Here is a 15858-nt window from a genome sequence, read left to right on the forward strand (position 1 = left end):
CTATCTTTTTCTAGGTTCAGTTAAGGGTTTCTTGGTTACAAAATGTTAAATGTTAATGTTATTCCTGTTATCATGTTTTAAATAAGTATCAAAATTATGTTATTTAGCTATGTGCGCTCATAGTTTATAGTCCTAGTAAGAGTAATGAGTGTTTTTTCCCTTCAGGCCCAGATTTTGAGGTAATCCCGGGAGCAGAGACATAGTAGACAAATCGCACTCACTCAGAGCACTACCCTCAATTTTCCCTGTGCTTTTACAGACATGGATGCCCTTGACCTTTATTGCACTCCCCTCATCCCCATTTCTTTCCCAAGGGCAGTTAAGCACTAGCGTTTTCTCCCTGGAGCTCAATCCATGTACATTTTTTTCCCATAACCTAACCTTAAATCCCTTCCCAAACAGGTGGTAATTGTTGCACCCCAGAGTTGACGCAGTTTGTAGAGATATCTTTAGCATCCTCCGCGTCACATCACAAATTTCCTGATGTCACTTCGAGTTCTAAGACTAAATGGTACTGCACCGACACACTTTATTCGAGCAAATACCCGGTATGTACCTGGCAGATACCAGGAATGCGCCGCTACTCACCTCTGACAAGCCCCGTTGCGTTTGCCTTCCCAGCCTGGGTTCATGCCTGGCTGACAGGCGGCTGATCTGTTAAATGATAATGATTAGGATTTAATAGGCTGCAATGCTTCGCGTGTCTACCAGATGGCATAAATTCATGAATTGTAATGCAGTATATATATATATACTGTGCAGTATTGCAGCCAGCGGGAATAAAATGCTTCAATCCCTGCCTGGAAAATAACGCAATGCACTCGGGCAGAAAACAGTCACAAACCTCAATACACCCGGGTATACCCGAATTCGTGGGACTAGCCGAGCTCGAATAAAGTGTGTCGCCAGTGTAAGAGTTTTAATTGTCCCAAAAAAAGAAGGATGGCAATAACTGACCTAAAAATGAAAGGTGGTGACATTCTTCTCATCCAGGAGACCAACTTTTGGAATCCCGAAAACCAGGGGATCTTGACAGGTCCTACCGGGATGTTTCCTTCTCCTCCGTTAAGGTTAAAAAATGACGTGTGGCAATACTGATACACAACCGTATCATCCATCCATAAGATTTAAAAAAACAACCGAGATAGTAGATTTGTAATATTAGTGGGATAATTATTTGGGAAAGACGCGACCATAGCTAAGGTGTATGCCCCAAATGAAAAGAGTGCCAAGTTTTTTTCTAACTCATTCTTTGCAATTCTAGGCAGGATAGCTAAAGGCCAAATTACACTAGACGGTGACTTTAACCTTGCCGTGGATCCTGATATGGACAGATCAAAAACATCGGCTGCTCGCCCAACCAATGCTAGATCACAAGATATCAAGGCTCTAAAAAGCGGTCTATTAGCCCTTCATCTAGTAGATACTTGGCGTGAGTTGAATCCCCACACTAAGGATTTTACAATCTATTCCTTACCACACCAATCGTACTCTCGATTTGATTACATATTTACGAGTGTAGGATTGATCTCACACATCCCGAACTCAACCATTCATAATATTATCGGCTCTGACTGCGCTCCAGTAGAATCAACAATTATTAAATCTAGATATTAGGACCTCAAAAGCTTAATGAATCCCCACCTAAACTCCCAGATGAGATATTAAAAATAGAATAGGAAATGTAAGCTTTTTTCCGGAACAACGCAGGCAGCGTGTCGTCCCTGGCAGTACTATGGGAAGCACACAAAGCAACAATAAGGGGCTATCTTATCTCACTTGCGTCGGGTAGGAAGAAAAGCAGATTGGAGAAGATAGATTCCCTCCAAACCAAAATAGATTCCCTGTCCAAAAAACATTTAAAAAAAAAAAGTGTGTGTCTGTGCGGAGCACGCGCATTTTAAGTGAAACTTCTTTGTCTTTTGTCACAGAAATTGTATTTGTGATGGTGATGTTTTTAATTAAAAATCAAAACACAATTTCAGTGACAAAACACAAAGAAGTGTGACTTAGAACGCGGGTGCTCGGCAAACACCCCTTGTTTTAGCTATTTGCGCTGCTATATTTATACTAACTGAATTCCGAGTGTGTGACTGTGTGTGTGTGACACCGTGTGAGAGTGTGTGACCCTGGGTGTGTGACCCCGTGTTTGTGTTACTCCGTGTGTCTTACTCCGTTTGTGTGATTTTATGCTGATTTGAGTTCCAGGAGTTTTGGAGTAACTCGTGGTCAGGAGGGACCAAGTTCTCAGAAGAGAATGTAGCGGTGGTGTGTGGAACTTTATGCCGATTTGGGTTCCAGGAGATTCCGGGCTAAGTCCCGGTCAGGGTAAACTCGCCCAAAGAGTTCCCTGCACCTAGGAATGTCTAGTTTTCAACAACAGTCTCAAAGTAAGTGTGTCTTTTGTCTGTATTTTGTGTATCATTGTGTGCAAGCGAATTTATGCCGAATAAATTTCAATTTATTTCATTACCTTGTTTTGCTCAATGTATGATCCCAGAACAACGAAAATACTGGTGTATATAGCGCTAAAAAATGTGTAAGAGAAGTGATAACAGTGATACTACACTACCAAAAATACATATAACATAGGCTGCCAGGTGACACTAACCCCAAGAAACAGTTAGTAAAAAAAACAAACATATACAATACAGAACGGCGCCGTAATAGTCCAAAAGGTGAAGCAAAGTCCATTGATGACAATGTCTCTTTAACTTCTATCTGCAGAAGTACTGGGATGCTCCAAATTTCTTAAAGATGTTACTCCACATGTATATCAGGGAGAAAAACAAAGAAAACACATCATAGTGCAACACAGCTGATACTATCAGTTAAAGTATACCAACAGAACACACAAACAAGACAAACACTACATATAACAAATATGGCTGACTGAAATAAAAAGAGAATTTATTAACACATATATAAATGTGGCAGATGCAGGATCCGGTGTGTAAAAACCAGAATCCTACTTACAGGACTGCCACAGATCATACGCAGAGGTTAAGGGTATATCTTGTCTTTGCTGCTGCTCCGTCGTAACATGTGACCTCCCAGGGGTTCCTTTCTTTGGCGACCGGAACTGCGTCACTCTCCACGACACCGGGACTTCCGGGGGCTCGAGCCCTCTCTTTCTCGGCAATTACCTCCAAATTCGCCTTTCTGGGAGCATAAAACAAGCACCCAAAGCTTCCTCTGCAAGTAGAGTCTGTGTCCCACGTCCTGCCAAGTCTCTGCCACACTGCACAATAAAATCTACCAAACGGCCCAACTGAAGAAGTGCGCATGCGCACGAAACGCGTTGGGCCGTTTGGTAGATTTTATTGTGCAGTGTGGCAGAGACTTGGCAGGACGTGGGACACAGACTCTACTTGCAGAGGAAGCTTTGGGTGCTTGTTTTATGCTCCCAGAAAGGCAAATTCGGAGGTAATTGCCGAGAAAGAGAGGGCTCGAGCCCCCGGAAGTCCCGGTGTCGCGGAGAGTGACGCAGTTCCGGTCGCCAAAGAAACGAACCCCTGGGAGGTCACGTGTTCCGACGGAGCAGCAGCAAAGACAAGATATACCCTTAACCTCTGCGTATGATCTGTGGCAGTCCTGTAAGTAGGATTCTGGTTTTTACACACCGGATCCCGCATCTGCCACATTTATATATGTGTTAATAAATTCTCTTTTTATTTCAGTCAGCCTTATTTGTTATATGTAGTGTTTGTCTTGTTTGTGTGTTCTGTTGGTATACTTTAACTGATAGTATCAGCTGTGTTGCACTATGATGTGTTTTCTTTGTTTTTCTCCCTGATATACATGTGGAGTAACATCTTTAAGAAATTTGGAGCATCCCAGTACTTCTGCAGATAGAAGTTAAAGAGACATTGTCATCATTGGACTTTGCTTCACCTTTTGGACTATTACGGCGCCGGTCTGTATTGTATATGTTCAATGTATGATCCCGGTAAAAAGGTGTAAATAACCTGGTCTCCCGTGACAATGGTCACACCTCAACAGCTCTCCTATAGAAATGTTTGACATTACTTCTGTATGTATTTGGTGATCTGGCTCCTTGACATCAATTTCACACCAAAATGTCCATTTGTATTTGCTCATTTATTAGGAACACGTAGCAACACATGTAAAACACGAGTAAAACGTTGCTTTGATGCACTGCACATGTTTGTGTTTGCAGCTACGTCAGATGTAAGAAGCCTGTTAATCAAGTCTCTTCAATTTGTAAGTAAATCAAACACTAGTGAGGATTCGTAGGTGCCACAATGCAAAAAAAAGGTGTAAAAAGATGCGGAATTATATACTGTATATCCTACTATAAAATGTGCATTGTGCACCATGTACACTCCTCACTACCTCTTGACACAATTGACACACTCACAGCCACAAGCTGATGCACAGGAGAGAAAAAAACGGGAGCAAAGTGCCTTGATATATAGGTAGATGTTCACCGGCGGAAGATGATAATGTCTCTCTTTGCATCAGGTCTGCAACACCATTGATTTCATACACTTCCCCTTTGATGCAACATTGAGTGCTCTGTATCATGACAATTTTAGAGCAAAGAAAGTGTGTTTTGACACATTGCACTATTTTACAGAAAGCACCAGGTGCAGGATGTTAGAAATGTGTTCGGCACATTGGATTTGTATTCATTGAATTTTAATGAAATGTAGTCCTAGGTAGATTATGGTGCTCAGAGGAATAAGAGGCATACATAGATCATTCACCTAAAAAAATGATGTCAATAAAATGTCAGTGTCCAGAGTTCACTTATTTAAATGACCACAAGTTGATACTGAGGCTTGTGCATAGAAGGTAGCGCCTACCTCGAACATTCCCAATGAAAGGTACACAGTAACCAGGAATAACAGCGTCATGGATTTCTTCAGTAAAAGCATAAATAGCCACACAGCCTTAAATTAAGAACAGTCCGAAAGTGACATTTCCAAGAAGCAATACACTCACATGCTCATCCATCTTGTCGTCCGCTCTGTGTGTCATAGGGAAATCTTCAGTGTGCAATTCCACTAGGTACAGGAGAAAAAAATATGGAAAGTTACCGAGCCGGAATAATCAACTTTTTGGGTATATTCTGGCAGGAGATGATTTACCAGAATGCAGCCAAAATGTTGGATAATTCTGGCTCATTAAGAATTTGGTTATTACAAATTTGATGTGAACAAAACACATTTCTGAAATGTTTTGTACTACTGTAAGTTAAAGCCTGTTAATGATACCGCAGTATTCACTAAAGCAAATAACATGATGTTAACCAGGTTTTAGTCATGTAAAAAATGTGGCATTAAAAGCATCTCATGGGAAGAAAAAGTGACATACATTATGATTTTGATCTCATTATGGAGATTATTCATCAAGCTTCGATAGCACTGGACTGTGCGATCTGCATTTTAAGCCCCATTCAAGTCAATGGGGCTTTCTGTGCAGATCACACAATACAGTGCTAACGGAGCTTAATTAATAAGCCCTTATGTGTGCATCAAGGCACTCTTAACTCCTCCCCCCATCCCCCCAAACTATTTATTTAGCAGATTTTATGGGATACAAAAACAAATAAAGGAAACCGAAAGGGGCAATGAAGGTAACGAGAAAAAGGGGCAGAAAGGGGGGGCAGGGGCTGCCCCTTCATCTCACGGTTTGGCTCAGACTAGGCGTAATGAGGGAGAACATTGGCCCACTCTCCATCCGTGTGTGAGAAGACCTTTACTGCAGAGCCTGACTCATATCTGGCCCTGCTCTCCCGTGGCAGCCAAGGTTCCCAGATCCCCGAACAATCGATGAAACTTTTCTCTCAGATAAGCCATTATTCTTTCCATTGTTAATACTGTATATACCAAACGTTCCATTTTATAATATTAAGGTCTGGCACTGTTTTTATTTCTCCAACATGTGGCTATACAGCCTCATGCTGCCAGAAGAATGTGAGATACTGTATGAGTTTGTAGGATACTTTGGGTAGATCAGGAGGGGGTCTCCTCAACAAGGCAAAATAGGGATCTGGGTAAATGGTTGCATCAATCAGGCAGTTAGCGAGGGTAAAAACCTGCCTCCATAGCGAGATAATAACTGGACGGAACCACCAGATATGTGAGCGGGAACTATTTTTGCTGCAACCTCGAAAGCATAAGGAGGAAATAGAGCTGTTAACAGCATCCATACATGTTGGGGTCAGATAGCACCTGCAGAGCAGTTTGGGGGCATTATCTTTAATAACCCTACAGATAGAACTTGCGGCAGAAACTTCACAGATGTCATTCCATTCTTCAACATTTATTGATTCCTCTAGCTGGGCCTCCCATTTTAACATGTTTGAGCATTTGTTTTCCGGCACTGTATAAGAGTAGCTGGTAAATCAGAAAGATCAACCCTATATCCAGATATCGAGAGGTATATACATCTTCAAAATAAGCCGTGGTTGTGAGAGAAGGGCTGTCATGACAAAATGTTTTAGTTGCAAAAATCTGAAGATCTCCACAGAGGGCAAAGCTTTTTTCCCCCTGCAGATCGGGAACACATTTAATTTGAGCTCCGGAAAGCATATAGCTGATTCTGTTACTGTTAGCCTTTTTCTTTGCTGAAAAAGCGGAATCTACCAGTACTGAGGCAAAGTTAGGGTTGGTTGTTGGGTGGGAAAGTGACAGCTGTGGTCTGTCTAATTTATCCAGCCATAAAAGAGAGCTTATGTTGGCGGAGGCACTTATGTTATTCTTGATGTCCACCCACCCTATCGAGTTACTTTTAGAATTCCACAGAAGCAGCTGACCCAATTGGGACACCTGTAAATGCTACAGCAGATTTGGAGCAGCTAAGCCCCCCATCCTCGTAGGATTCTGGAGGACTGAGCTCTTGAACCTCAGTCTTGTACACCCCCCTTCCTCACCCTAATGAGCTTGGATATACTTGACTGCATATCTTTTGAATCTCGGTTTATCACCGGGATCAGAAGTGGACAGAATAGATACATACATTTTGGCACAAGATTCATCTTAACCAAGGCTATTTTGTCTATCCGAGAGATACAGTATTTATTCCATGATTCTAAATTGTCCTTCAAAACCCTCATTAATTTCAGATAATTGAATCTATATAGAGATTTATATGACTTAGTATGATTAATCTCAAGAAAGGGGAGATAATCTGCTCGCCAAGAGAAATCGAAATTTACGCTGAAAAGTTTGACAAGGCTGTATAATATTTGGGGCTAGCGATTTACAGTAGCTTGGTTAATTTTTAAACCAGAGATCACACCAAAATGACCTAGAGATAAGTTAGGGAGAGAGGTGAGTGGCTTAGATATGGCTAGTAACACGTTGTCCGTAAAGAGGGACATCTTGTAGTCCCTCTTTCCTATCATAATGCCTGATATATTGGGGTTTAGTCTGATGGAAACTGCTAGGGGCTCAATAAAGAGAGCAAACAAAAGAGGGGAGATCCATCACAAGGCCAGCTCTGTTTTATCAGATAGGCATAAATGAAGCTCAATTTGAACTTTGACTATTTCCTCTAGAAGCAAAGCAGAATGATTTCCTTTGTGTATCTCCTCCAGTTGAGCCAACCAGGATGAGATGTCTCAAATACGCTTCATTTTGCTTTTTATTTCTATGTGAGGCCAATTTGATTATTGTGATTCATTACGGCCTTGTGTGCCTCTCATACTGTAGCATAGGGAATATCTTGTGTGCAGCTGGATGTGAAGAAGAGTTTCAGTTCATCATCTAACAGGAGTAGTACATCAGGGACACATAGCAATGATTTATTCAGACGCCATTGTCTGGTAGCATTAATGGGAGATAGATTGGGAATCAGAATGTCCATCAGGTTCGACCAGGTAATGTTATATAGCCATGCATAATAATGGTATATTACTTTCCTCTCTGTTGGCAGTAAGTCCTGGTAGGTACAGGTATGCCAGCAGTAGTTATGGAGGTTTTCCCTCACACCATGGTGAGGTGCCCTATGTATGGAGGGGAGTGGCTGTATGCTCTGAGTCCCTGGATAGTGACGTCAGGGATGCGCCTGCCTCCTGAAGTATATAAGGCACAACACAGTTAGTTAGTTGTGTTCCAGCAGCTGTGGTAAGTTGTTGGGAAGTTGTATTTTCCTGCATAAGGGATTGTAGGAACACTTGTGACCCTAGTGCAGTAACTAGCGGTCCAGGTTGACCAATCGGCCTGTCTAAGCCACTCGGTGTCCAGGGACCTGGCACAGAGAGGATCTCCCTAGGAGAAGAGGGAATCCCACTTCAATTTGGGAGGGCGTACCTGGCAAAGGGACAGCACGGAGAGATGTGCGGCTAGAGCCGGCAGCTGCATGGGGCAGTCTGCTACATCCCAATCTGCAATAAAGATGACCTTGTTAACGATACCCCCAATGTGTGAGTGTGAAGTTACTCAACAGTGGCAGTCACCACCAAGAAGGAGTTCCTCACCCGAACCATCTCCCTGCGGAAGCACAGATCCTGATGAGGTGGAGGCGCTGCACATGATGTAAGTTGAACTCGCACCCACTACCTCAGTTACCTGTCCTGATGACATCCCCTAATACCATCAAGCGGGAGACTCAGGAGTCCTGTTGCCTACAGGTGCACCACCAAACACAAACACGTAATGGGGGTTGGTTGTTAGAGTACCCGGGCCAATGTGAGATTGGGGGGGGAAAACCCATTACAGTTAGATATGCGGGTCTGTGAGACCTAAAATAGTAGGCGGATATCAATAACGAAAAAGTAAATGCAGGCTTTGTGTGGAGCAGAAATAAACATATAGTCCCTGGCTCTCCAAATGTTCACGAGCTGGAGATCTTTAAAAAAATGTCAACAACATTTTTTAATCTTCCGGAATCTTTAAACTATTAGGTACCTCTGGAACCAGGTCCTAATCACGTCGGGCTTGAAGGCAATAGTGTTGTTAATGAAAATCAGCACTCTTTTTTTTTTAAATAGAAGTCAAAGAGAGATATATTTGAGGAAATTATATAAAGTTACCTTAAGAGAAGACATGGGGACGAAAGTTTAATCAGCTATACACAACATAAATGCCAAAACTAACCAAAAAGACATAGCCCAGGCAAAGAGGTACCATGACTACACCCAAAACAAACTCGGTACCAACAAAACCTTGGTGATATAAAAACACCGAACCACCACTTTGGACCCCATAGGAGGCATCAAAAGACTTATAGTATGACCCCAGCTATAGTATCCAGGATAACTATGCAGGGCAGCCCATGGGAGGGGGCCCCGCCCACCTACTCACCCACTTTCCTCAATCCGCTGAGAACCGTGAAGAGAAGTATGTTTGTTAACCACATGTTCATGTATTATGACTACCACTGCTCCACAGTGTCCAGCAGTGAGGAACAGGACCTTAATAACAGAGTTTGTTACATATAATAAAAACATTGCACAACAAAACAAAAGGCTAAACCTAGGATCATAATATAATAAAGCTGGCCAAGGGACGGGCCAGAGCCTAAGGCCCACACCGAGATGCCCAACAGAGCAAGGGGCCACCCGGAGACCCCCAACCACCACTAGCCAAGTGCCAGATCCCTGTGTAAATTTCTGACCGGGACCAGACATGAGGAAAATATTACAACCCCTGGAAAGATCTAGAGGCCCACCAATAGGGGCACCACAACCTAGTATTATGGTATCTGATAAGAACTTGGCCAATAAGAGGAACCAGGCACCTAAATTACTTACAGTTTCAAAGTACACCAGCTCAGTCCATCTCAAGGCACACAACTGCCATAGGGCATATTGAGCTGCAACCACCCCAGTAGCCAGGGCGCAACTAAGCCAAAGACAAGTGCCCAGTGGAAGTCATACTTAACCATCTTCTTCCCTCCAACCCTCTAATCAATATCAGCAGATGGGCTTAGGAGATTGTAGTTAAATGCAAAACTATATAACTCGATTGTAGCTAACTATATACATATAACGTATATCCTTGTAAGGAACGGACATCAGAACATACACCGTAGTAATGAATATGGGTCCAACAGTCACAAATGGAGAGAGCAACAAGTAAACATTCTTGTGCTTGGTATAGTTACTACACAGGATCTGCTGGTATGGGGATGGACTAAGCTGCTCCTATGTTTACCAGTGCTGCCAGGAAGGTGTCAAAAGTTTGAGACATACCAACAGCTGCAATCATCTGCAAAAAAGACCTCAGGCTTCAGCCAAGCCAAGTAACACCTCATAACGGGTGACCTCCTCCTATGGGGAGCTGCAACATGGACCAGGAGGAGAGGGCCCTGACCACCGGACTCGATGTAACCACCGGTGATATGATCTCCATCCTGGGACATACACCAAACTTCTCCTGGCCTCAGATGGATCCTTATTGGAGATTGTGAGCCATCCTTCAGCATGTTCAGGCGAAAGGGGTAATCCTCATTTGTATCTTATGTTGCCTTCACAAAGGGCCTTGGTCACCCCCTTGAGATCTCTGCCATTGGAGAAAGATCAGCGTAGATTTGTAACTTATTTTCAAAATAGAGAAAAAGTTGGTATTAGCAGCCAATCTCTAACAAGAAGCACTTTTTATGGTGCACACCATGGCAACTTAAAACTTAACATTTAATAAATCTACAATTAATATAGGTTAACACGTGCAAACAAAACTATTTTATATTTTATTATGTGTATTAATTAATAATATTTACCAGAAGGTAGGCTAAGAAGCTGCTGTATACTATGTGTCCTATCAACTCCACTCCAAATGGACTTTCATATAGCATGGATAGTCTTTGAGATTTATATACAATTGATGCACTGAACCTATTTGCAGTGTTTGAAGGATATATGTCTGTAACAGGGGAGTAATCCCTGTTCAAGTAATGTGCCTTTAATCTAGCAGTGTGGGGGTTAACTGCTGGTAGTCAATTAATAAAAACCACCTGCCTGATTTAGACTGCTTACAAAAGCCTTTCTGTTGAGACAGGAAGTGTGTCAGGGTCGCCTAGACCTCCTGCCTAGCCATAGTTTCCTTGTCCACTGGGTGTGCTGCTGCCTTCTTTTGGCTCTGGGTTCCTCTGTCTGTCTTCTTGTTGCTCCTGTCTCTGTCCTTTATAGCTTCTGCTTCCTGTCTGTTTCCTTTGCCTTTGCTTGAAGTCAGACTCCTATTGCACATGCCTCTGATCCTGATCTGTTTTCTTTACCTGTACCTGTATTATAGAAGTCTGTTCACAGTAAAAGCCCTTGCTGGTAATCTGGCTTGTCCCTGTTTGTTCCTGTTCTCAGTCCCTGCCCCCAGACCTGTCCTTGCTCCCCTGTCCTGTTCCTGTCTCCTCGTTGCTGACCTCTTCTTGTTACCTGACTTCGCTACCTGCCGCCTGCCTCGGACCTCTGCTTGTTACCTGACTTCGCTACCTGCCGCCTGCCTCGGACCTCTGCTTGTTTCCTGACTGCGCTGTCTACCGCCTGCCTCGGACCCTCTGATTGTGACCCCTACTACGCTCGTGCTGTTCCGGCCACCGAGATCCTACCCGCCACAGGAGTCTCCCGTGACAAAGTGACTCCTTAGCTCTGACTGAGAGCTGACCTTTGGAGAGACAGAGGGGTGTTCTTGAGACTCCCAGGAGAGTCTGACCAAGAGAACACACATCTCTGGAGCTGACCGGTCTTGAGCTCTGCCCAGCATAGCTGATTGCAAGACACCAAATAAGACTTCTAAACCTGGATGCTGATATTTTCTGTGCATGCACGGGTGCGGTTCCAGGAGAGCAGAGAAGCTTACTCTACAGCAAGAAACAGATAAGACTTTCATAATTAAGAGACTGCTTATATCTGCTTATTTCATGCTATATGTTTTGGGGCTGCGAGACATGCTTGACTTATGGAGTTATGAATTAATTGCATGGTATTTTCACTAGAGATACTCCCAAGTGAATAGAAGCTTTGTTCCCCCCCCTGTGTTTGGATGATTTCCTGATGAAAAGGAAAAGACACAATAAAGCCTATTATAATTTCACCTTATAAAGTCTCCAATTGTGTACCTCTGTGAACGTCCGTCTACATATGGTGTCAGAAGTGGGATAAGAGGTGTCTTTGAAGTTAAAAAGGACCGGAGATTTTTATGTGAAATTTTTGTTATGCTTTTTGCCTACAAACAGTCTGAAAAAAAACCTCATGCAGCAGAGATCAGAGTTAAAGGGATACACACTGCACTGAAACTTACAAAAACCCAGAAGAGACTGCTGAAGTAGCTAAACCTTATTTTGCCTATCACAAAGTGTAATATGGTCATTGAAATAGGGGTTTTGCCTTCCAGCCATAGTCAGGGTTCAAGAAGTGAGTCAGCCCTTAAAAAGGGATAGGTGTTTGATGTTTTCAAAAGTTTCGCTGAAGCAGTGAATACAGATGGTGATCCACGAGTGGTTCGGATTTTGCAAATAAAGGTTGCCACACCGCATAGGGCTACCAGCTGTGAATGGAGTATTTGCAGAAAAGTGTGAAAATTGATACAAGACGGTGCTGAAGCAGGGGAATTTTTAGCAAACAAATGCTGAGTGTTGAGTCACAATGACGGGAATGAAAGAATGTTTTTTTTTCTGCAAGTAAAAAAGCCTGCCTATATATATCTTGGGAGCAAAAATAGACACCCAAAGTGTGAAGTGTGAATGCCATAATACCCAAAGATGAAACTGAAAATTACTGAACTCAGGCAGAAAACCAAAATTCTGTTGCTGAAGCGGGGAGATTGCACCTATCAAGTAAATGGTGTAGAGCAAATAGACTTTTTTTTACCTAGCAACTGCACATCTTGTATACCTGATAAGAGAAAATGCATGCACAGTACTGCTGATATTGAAAAAAAAAAAAAAAAGAAAGAAAGTCTACAGAGATGCCTGTGAGAGCTACGACCTCTACAAGCAAAATATGCCCATCTGTAGGACTACCACAATTGGGGGTTCTAGCAAATACAGTGGCAACAGCTGCAATAGTGCCTCCTGAGGTCAGGAAGAAAATTACACCTGATAGCCTAAAAATGGAGGACAAGATGCAGCGTTCCTGTAATGAACCCTACCCCACGGAAGAGTGGCCCTTCCAGTCCAATAAAGAGGAAGACATCTCTTACGGGGAACCCGAACTGAGTCACACCCACAAAACACCCCAAGAATGGTGGGGGTGCCTGAACTCGGCACGAACAGAAAAGACCGCTCCCTTTGACGAATATGATCAGCAGGAGACAGAGCGGGAGCAGAAGATCACCCAATATTTCTGGCAGCTAAAGCAACTGCAAGAAAAGCCTGGCGTATATAATGAAGCCGCTAAAATTTCAAATGAAGATGGAGACCCCAATATCCCTGAAGGGATGGTGTCATCCAAATCAAAAAGGCGGAAAAAGAAAAGCAGTTCTTCACTTACCGTGGAAGGAACAGACACGTCCGCAGATCCTGTGGAGGAAAAGGGGGACCGAGTTGCCCTGCGGCCTAGAGAAAATGGAGAATTCGTCCCGCGGTTAACTGAATATCCAGAGGGCCCAAGGCAGAAGTCGTGTACCCCAAAGAAGTGTCTGTCCGGTGCCAACAGTGAGGAACCCTGAACCAGTCATCCCAGGGAAGTGGAGCCGGAACCAGTGAGTGACGATCCATTGACCAGCCCTGAAGTCGCCCTGAAAATTGCCAGGCATGACTGTGATCTGCTCTGTGAAGAATTGGAAAGGGAGAGAAAAAATAATGCTGAGCTACAGAAGACTGTGCTCGCAATTTACTCTGCGGCCAAGACCGAATTGGAGGATCTCAAGACTGAGCTAGATACTGCAAAGGCTACTATTTCCGCCATGAATGAAAAGCAAAGCCAATCGGATAAAATGGTGGCTACGCTAAAGCGGAAGTATGAGGAGGCACTGAAGCAGATTACAGTCTTCCAGCAAGAGGTTCACACTCTTCGTATAGAGCTTGATGCCTCACATCATGAGACCAACAGCTGCCGCACAGACCTGGAAGTTTCCAGAAAGGAACTACACAGTCTCACTGAGGAGCTGGACATTGCTAAAGAAACGATTGGTAATCTTGATACAGATCTCAAAGTCTCTCAGAAGGAGCTTCAGACCCTCAACCTAGACAAGGAAGTCTCACGCCAGGAGAGTGTCATTCTCAAAGCAGATGTGCGTAAATGGAAGGAGGACTGCAAAGAAGCCCTGAAGAATACAGAGACTGAAAAAAGAGAAAATTCAAGATTAAAAAGAGAAAACTTAAAACTGAAAGAAGAAAATTTTCAGTTGACAGAAGAAGTCAAGGAAAAGTTTGAAGCAGAGCACCAACTGCAGAACCAACTGCAAGGTCTGCGTACACACCTCCAGTATGTTGAGGAGAAGCAGCAAACGCTGCAGGAAGAAAAGCTGCAGGCTGCTAAAGAAATTCAAGTGCTGCAGGAACGTCTGATGACCCAGTATGTCCCCGCAAAGCAGCATGAGAAACTGAAGGCTACCCTGAGCATCACCAAAGCAACGCTAAAAGCCAAGCTTAGAACCCAGGTGACGCGGCACAAAAGGGAGCACAAGAAGGTCCAGAAACTGAAACAAGTAACTGTGGCCCAAGCAAAGAAGTTCATAGTGCTCCACAATGCAATACAAATGTGGAGGCAGGCTCAGAGAAAGCAAAGCATGCAGATAAATTCCCTGAGAAGAGACTTGCAAGACACACTCAAAAAACAGGGATCTCTCACGGATAAGATTACAGTCCTACAAGGACAAGTATTGACCCTGACTAAGCGTCAGTATCCCACAGCCTCAAAAACCCATTAAGACAAGTGAGAGCTGGGAATACCGCTCATCTGAAAGACAAGATTGCAAAATTTGAACCACCTAAACAAGCACTAGCAAAACCTTCAGCCACCCAGCAGGCAACAAAAGAAGGTACACGTGCTGAATTAAAACCAGAAGAATCCTTAGCTGACGAAGCTGAAAAGATGGGACATTCTCTGGAAGTGGGTGTGGAATTGCAACTTAATCTAAAAGGGGCTGAACTAGCAACCCCATTCAGTGGGAAAAGGGCATTTTTTAAACGCTCTGCAACTGCTGCCATACAATATGCCTACAATAAGACGAGCACCCGACGCGAGGGAAATCTCATGACCGCGCACGTAGAAAAAAGACTATACTTGGAGAAAGTCCTCCTCGAGCGACTGAGGGGTGCTGATCTCAAAAACCTTCAGGAGGAGACACGAAAAAACTGGAGAAAGGGCTCCAATCCCAACAGGACTGAGGGTTCTCTTCCTCCATCCACTCTCATTCAAGTCACTGAGATATCTAGAATGAGAGTGGAAGGATGGGCTTTGGCCGTGGCAATCCCGAGCTTCCCACAAACAGGGGAGGTATGTAACAGGGGAGTAATCCCTGTTCAATTAATGTGCCTTTAATCTAGCAGTCTGGGGGTTAACTGCTGGTAGTCAATTAATAAACACTACCTGCCTGATTTAGATTGCTTACAAAAGCCTTTCTGTTGAGACAGGAAGTGACTCCTTAGCTCTGACTGAGAGCTGACCTTTGGAGAGACAGAGGAGTGTTCTTGGGACTCCCAGGAGAGTCTGACCAAGAGAACACACATCTCTGGAGCTGACCGGTCTTGAGCTCTGCCCAGCATAGGGGAGAAGGAGTGGCTCAGTGAGTAAAGACACTGAGATTGCTGTAGGGGAGCCTGGTTCAGTTCCCGGTGTCGGCTCCTTGTGACCTTGGGCAAGTCACTTTATCTCCCTGTGCCTCAGGCACCAAAAACATAGATTGTAAGCTTTACGGGGCAGGGACCTGTGCCTGCAAAATGTCTCTGTAAAGCGCTGCGTACAATTAGCAGCGCTATACAAGAACATGCTTTTATTATTATTATTAT

The sequence above is a fragment of the Ascaphus truei genome, chromosome 1 (genome assembly GCF_040206685.1).
Source record: "Ascaphus truei isolate aAscTru1 chromosome 1, aAscTru1.hap1, whole genome shotgun sequence".
Classification (NCBI taxonomy): Eukaryota; Metazoa; Chordata; class Amphibia; order Anura; family Ascaphidae; genus Ascaphus; species Ascaphus truei.